The 4636-nt window shown below is 52.2% G+C and overlaps 1 protein-coding gene across 1 annotated transcript in view; it reads left to right on the top strand.

The window, feature by feature from the left end:
* Nucleotides 1-1267: 1267 nt before the first annotated feature.
* Nucleotides 1268-4636, top strand: part of LOC110596616 (fukutin-related protein-like) — a gene marked incomplete at its 3' end in the record, with an annotated part of 6380 nt that continues 3011 nt past the window's right edge. Inside the window, exon 1 of the mRNA XM_021717983.1 lies at nucleotides 1268-1297. The remainder of the gene's footprint in view (nucleotides 1298-4636) is intronic.

Below are 4636 nucleotides of genomic sequence, written 5' to 3'. Positions count from 1 at the left end.
CGGGGGAGGGCCCGGAGACCCCGGCCCCGCGCGACCGTCGGCCTGGCAGGAGCCAGACTTGGAAGGCGGCCGCGTTCTGCTCCCCTCCTCCCACTTCGTCCCGAAGAAGGAGCCTTACCCCTTCCAGACCCAAATACCGCTCTCCTGGACAACCACTTTCACTCTTTGAGAGAAAGGGCGACCACCGGGGGTGGTGTCAGCCGGAGCGCCATCCGCTCGGATGGCTGGCCACAGCGGTTGTCATGGCAACCCTTCCCCAACCTGGAGCCCTCCCCCCTTCTCCCCTTCCTTCCACCTTTGTGGTCTTGGAGCCCCTAACCTCTCTGGACTCCCTTCGCACTAGGAGAAGGTTTCTAAGGTAACCTAAGTCCCTGGTGGTCCTTCTGCTGCAACCCTCATCGGTTACTATGGCAAGCCCCCCCATCTAGTGCTCAGGTGGGAACGACCCCAGCCTCAAGGACACTGATCTTTAAGAGAAACCACCTCTTCCCCAAGCCCTCCCTTGTAGCCACCCAGTTCGTGTTACCATGGTAACCGTCTTTCCTTTCCCATCGTGGGAGGTCGGTGGACCAAACCAACCAGGTGTTTTTATTTAGAGATGTTCTGCTGAGGGGCAGTTGCTATGGTTACAAGGCCTGGACCATCCCCAGGGAGGTGGGAAACAGGCTAGGCCAAGCCCTGGTTACTATGGTAACAGGGCGCCCCCCCCCCCCCCATGACCCTAGGAAACAGGCCCAACAAAGTAGGGGATGCTTGAGAATGGTCTCTCAGGGATGGAGTGTGTCTAGGGAGGGGGTTGTCATGGTAACAGCTTCTATCACTTCTCGCCCTACCTTTTCTGGACATATTAGTGAGAGAGGGATGGTTATAGGTTGCTATGATAACTGACATCCCTCCCACCTGACCCCACTCCTGAGATGCCCTAGGTGGTGCCCAAGCTTCTGCGACTTCAAGGGAAAGGAGTCCCTGACCTCTTAGTTGCCACGTGTGGATAAGATGAAACTGCTCTATTGTGCAAAATTGGCTGATGTGGGGTTTTCTGGTTCTCCTCTCCGCAGTGCAACTGAGCTGGGCTGGAACTGCCCTCCTGGAACTCCCCCAGCCTGCAACCTAGGAGGTAAGAAGTCCCTCAGTGTCACCAGCACCCACGTAGAGACTGCCCTTTCCTCATCACCAAAGCCTTTCCCCATGATTCCTGAAGCGAATCTAGATTCACTCACATTGTTTTTGGGGGAATAGGGAGACAACTAGGGCCTTGGCCTAACTGTCCCCTCCACTCCTGACTACCTGTTCTAAAGCAAGCCTCCCTTGTTTCTCTGACCCCTCTGCTCTGTTTGGTGTTTGTCGGTCTTTCTATCTTCTCTTGGAGGGCAGACCCAGTGACTACTTAGTTCATCGTGTGTCCTCAGAACACGGGGTCTCCCACAGAGAACACTCGATAAGTGTCTGTTTCATTGAATTCACTAATAAATGTGTCATATTCAGCTTTGAAAGCACCTGTCAGGTTAGGGCTGAGGAGGGCTCAACAAAGACAGGCTGAGAGTAGACCCCAGAAAGACAGCATGACCCTGGAGCTTTTTGGATCAAATCCTGAGTCTACCACTTCCCAGCGGTGTGACCCTGGGCAAGTGACTTTCACCTCTCTGTGACTCTGTTTCCTTATCTTTAAATGTGATTATAACATGAGGTTTAGCCAAGTAAATAGGCATCAAATGCTTAGAACAGGGCCTAGCTGTTGGAATTGTTGAGCTTATGCTCTCAGTTCAAAACAGTGTAAAACATTCAGGCCTTCAAAATCATCATTTCATCTTCCTTGCCCAGTGAAGGGATTTGTAGGCCTCAGAGGTGATGAGGCCTGGACTAGCCTGGTCAGGGTGCTAGGTGACTCCTCTTTCCTTCTGAGTTTCCCTCACAGCCTCACCACCAGGTGGCACCTCCTCCCCTGGCCATCCAACCCACTGGTGTCTGAGGATCTGGTTTCTGTCCTCTGCCCTGCTGGGCATGTCCTGGCCCAGAGTCAGCCAGATAGCGTGGTGAGAGCCAGGGCCCTGGAGGTAGAGATTTACATTCTGGTCCCTGCAACCTTCCCATCTCTGAGCACCTGGCTCCGTATCTTAACAATTCAAGTTTTTCATTCATTCAATTTATTGAGCACCTGCTACGTGCTAGGCACTGAGCCATGCTCTGGGGATACAGCAGGGAACAAAACAGATCCCCACCTTCCGTAGGGACTCCAACAATAAACAAAGTAAAATCTACCTGGTAACTACCAGGGAAGAAAATAATGCAGGGACAGGGACAAGAAGTATGTGGGTGATAGGAATGTGTGTTTTTAAGTAGGATGGTCAAAGGACTGGGGCCTGGTGGCTTACACCTATCATCCCAGCAGTTTGGAGACTGAGGCAGGAGCATTGGTTGGACCCAGGTGTTCGAGACCTGCCTTAGGCAACAAAGCAAGACTTTGTCTCTACAAAAAATCAAAAACTTAGCTGGGTGTGGTGGCGCATGCCTGTAATCCCAGCCACTCAAGAGGCCAAGGCAGGAGAATCGCCTGATCCCAGGAAGTTGAGGCTGTGGCAAGCTGTAATCGCATGCCACTGCACTCTAACCTAGGTGACAGGGTGAGACTCCAACTCAAAAACAAACAAGTAAATAAGATGGCCAAAGAAAAGGCTCGTGGGATTGTGATCCTTGAGAAAGACCTGACGCCATGGAGAAGGGCACCAGACAGAGGGAGCAGGCAGTTCTGTGGCTGGAAGGTCCCAGCTGTGTGTGAAGAACGTGGTTGGCGGCCGATGTGGCTGAAGCTGCAGGAGTGGGTAGGAAGGGACAAGAGAGCACAGGGGACCTGTGGGCCACAGGGAGGATGTTGGCTTTTCCTGTGAGGTACGAGCCACAAACGGGTTTGAGCAGAGGCAGGACAGGATCCAATTTGAGCTTTTCTTTTTTTTTTGAGTTGGAGTCTCACTCCGTCACCCCGACTGGAGTGCAGTGGCATACTCCCGGCCACTGCAGCCTCAACTTGCTGGGCTCTGGCGATCCTTCCGCCTCAGCCTTCCAAATAGCCGGAACTACAGGCATGCACTACCATGCCTGGCTAATGTTTGATTTATTGTAGAGATGAGGTCTCGCCAAGTTGCCCGGGTGGGTCTCAAACCACGGGCTCAGGCAATCCACTCATCTCGGCCTCCCAAAGCGCTGGGATTATAGGCTGAGCCACCGAGCCCGGCAATTCGAGCTTTAACAGAAGCCCACTGGGCACCGAGTGAGGAACAGACTGCAGGGGACAAGGCAGAAGCAGGAAGATGGTCTCTTGCTCCCACCTTAAAAGATTGGAAGATTCCAATCTTAGGGTCTCTTCTGAGCTCCTGTGTACCTAAACTCTAAGGTACTAAGATGTTTGGACTCTAGTTCCAAAGGTTCCTGCCCCTGTGATCATGAGAGCCACGAGGGCAGGGATGCCATCTGTATCCATTGCCGTATTCCCAGTGCTTAGAACAGTGAGGGCCTGGCCTGTCGAGGCATTCAACACATACATGTGGAAGAATTGGAGTAAGGAAGGATCAGTCTAGGTCCAGAAGATTCTGGGTTTTTTGTTTATTTGTTTTTTGAGTCAGAGTCTCACTCTGCTGCCCAGGCTGGAATGCAGGGACACAATCATGGCTCACCACAGCCTCTAACTCCTGGGCTCAGGTGATCCTCCCTCCTCAGTTTCCTGAGTAGCAGAGACTACAGGTGCACACCACCACACCAAACTAAATTTTAATTTTTTGGACAGATGAGGTCTTGCTGTGTTGCCCAGGCTGGTCTCAAATTCCTAGGCTCAAGCTACTCTCCTGCTTCCTCCTCCCAAAGTGCTGGGATTACAGGTGTGAGCCACTGCACCCCAACGAAGGTTCTACAGATTAGAAATTTGCTCTTAGCCAGGCTCAGTGGCTCAGCCTGTAATCCCGCATCTTGGGAGGCTGAGGTGAGTGGATTGCCTGAACCCGCAGGTTCGACACCCGCCTGGGCAACTTGGCGAGACCTCATCTGTACAATAAATCAAAAATCAGCCGGGCGTGTGCTACCGCACACACCTGTAATTCTGGCTACTTGGAAGGCTGAGGCGGAAGGATCGCCGGGGTCCAGCAGGTCGAGTCTGCGGTGGCTGGGAGCGGCCACTGCACTCCAGTCTGGGCGACAGGGTGAGACTCCAACTCAAAAAAAAAAAAAAGAAAAGAAATTTGCTCTTAAAGTACAACTCAGAGCCAGTTGCAGTGGCTCATACCTATAATCCCAATACTTTGGGAGGCTGAGGTGAGAGGATTGCCTGAGTCCAGGAGTTCAAGACCAACCTGGGCAATTTGGCAAGATTTTGTCACTTAAAAAGAAAACAAAAGTGCATCTCACATCCTTAAGTGCTGTCTAAGTTGGGTCAACGAATGGCAAGCACAGCTGGATGTAGTGGCTCACACCTGTATTCTTAGCATTTTGGGAGACCAGGACAGGAGGATCACTTGAGGACAGGAGTTCTAAACCTGGGCAACAAAGCAAGACCCTGTCTCTAAATTAAAAATAAGTAAAAAGGCAGTTTCTGGCCAGGCTCGGTGGCTCAGCCTGTAATCCCAGCACTTTGGGAGGCCAAGGCGAGTGG

The sequence above is a fragment of the Carlito syrichta genome, unplaced genomic scaffold (assembly GCF_000164805.1).
Source record: "Carlito syrichta isolate Samal-C Ts95f unplaced genomic scaffold, Tarsius_syrichta-2.0.1 Scaffold311659, whole genome shotgun sequence".
Classification (NCBI taxonomy): domain Eukaryota; kingdom Metazoa; phylum Chordata; class Mammalia; order Primates; family Tarsiidae; genus Carlito; species Carlito syrichta.
This window is presented reverse-complemented; position numbering and strand designations above follow the sequence as displayed.